Source organism: Artemia franciscana, chromosome 9 (genome assembly GCF_032884065.1).
Source record: "Artemia franciscana chromosome 9, ASM3288406v1, whole genome shotgun sequence".
Classification (NCBI taxonomy): Eukaryota; Metazoa; Arthropoda; class Branchiopoda; order Anostraca; family Artemiidae; genus Artemia; species Artemia franciscana.
Genome location: NC_088871.1, coordinates 36,993,560 through 36,995,496, shown reverse-complemented (window position 1 = coordinate 36,995,496; position 1,937 = coordinate 36,993,560).

Here is a 1,937-nt window from a genome sequence, read left to right as displayed (position 1 = left end):
GTCTGTTATAACGTAATAGAGGCAACAATCTTGACAGGGCCTTTTGAGGGTGAGGATTTTCTTATTCCACGCATTCTCATGATTCCAATGGATCTGCCTTTTCAACCTAAAAGATTGCAATTCCCAATTTGATTAGCATATTTAGTTTTCAGTCCAGAACCACTAAAGCTATTATGTAAATATCAAAAATATTTATGTTGTCTGAGCAATAATTTTTAGTTTTTATTTCAAAATAGAAAATTACCTGACAATTTTAGAATTATATCTATCTATATATATAAAAATAAGTTGTCTGTCTGTGGATCAGGTGACGTCATGTTTCTGTGTCGACTGGCGTCATGAAGTTAGTTGTCGTCATTTTTGCTATGACGGTGACGTCATTAAAGATATTTAAGACATATATGTTCACGTAGAAATCTATTAATGTTTAAGTTTAAAATGACTGATGAACTTACAATGGCAAAAGCCGATGAAGATGCTCAAAGAGTCTATGCCAAAAAACTTGCTGCTGATAGAGAAAGTCACAAAAGAAAGCGTGCCGAGGAATCAAAAGAACAGCAAGGAAACAAGCTTGAGGCTAAAGAACGCAAAACCGCGCAGTTAACTGAAGATCCACCTGGAAAGCGAGAGTCAAAACATATCAAAACTGAAAATGATAGCGATGATGATTGGGTTTGGGATTTTGACTTGGATAAGGTCATCAATGCCTACAAGATTTTAGTTAAAAAAAAAAGTTTCGGCGATATGTATTTCATAGTGAAGTTGAAAAATAAAGAAGAAAAAGAAAACTGAAAAAAGAAAAAATGTAAAAAACTAAAAAATACTAAAAAGAAAAAACACTCAAAGAGAAATTACAGACCGGGACACAAATGACGACCGGGACAGAGGGAATATAAATAACGACCGGAACACTCAAAGAGAAATTACAGACTGGGATACCGGGACACAAATGACGACCGGGACACAGGCAATATAAATGATGACCAGGACACAGGTATTTAAGAATATCGTTCAAAGACAAATTTTTAATTGTAAGAAGACCGTTGAAAGAGAAATTTCTAATTGTAAAATGACTGAAGAACCTACAATGGCAACACCCAAGGAAGCTGCTCAAAACGAATGTATTCAAGCCGAAGTAGCCGAGTTGGTAAAGCGTTATGTTTCAGGTTCAAGGTCCGAGAGGCTCCAGGTTTGAACCTTGGCTTTAGCATTAATACAAAAGAAGAAAAAAACTAAAAAAGGTAAAAACTACAAAAAAACTAAAAAGAAAATATATATATATATATTTATATATATCATCTTTTCCACAAAATTAATAATTTAGTGCTTCTGTTTAAAAACAGCAGGGATGCGAAACGCCCCACAAACAGCTAGTATATATATATATCTATATATATAAAAAAACGCTGTCTATGTGTCTGTGTGTCGAGTGACGTCATGTCATCAGGTCGCCATGTTCATTATGACGATGACGTCATTAAATGTATTTAAGACATTCGTTCACGGAAAAATGTTTAATTGTAAAATGACTGAAGAACCTACAATGTCAACAGCCGAGGAAGCTGCTCAAAGAGTCTATGCCAAAAAACTTGCTGCTGATAGAGAAAGTAAGAAAAGGAAGCGTGCCGAGGAATCACAAGAGCAACGTGAAACCAGACTTGCTGCTAAAAGAGAAAGTGAAAAAAGAAGGCGTGCCGAGGAATCACAAGAACAGCAAGAAAACAGGCTTGCGGCTGATAGAAAAAGTAAGAACAGAAAGCGTGCCGAGGAATCACAAGAACAACGCGAAACCAGACTTGCTGCTAAAAGAGAAAGTGAAAAAAGAAGGCGTGCCAAGGAATCACAAGAACAGCAAGAAAACAGGCTTGCGGCTGATAGAGAAAGTAAGAAAAGAAAGCTTGCCGAGGAATCACAAGAGCAACCTGAAAATTATCGCC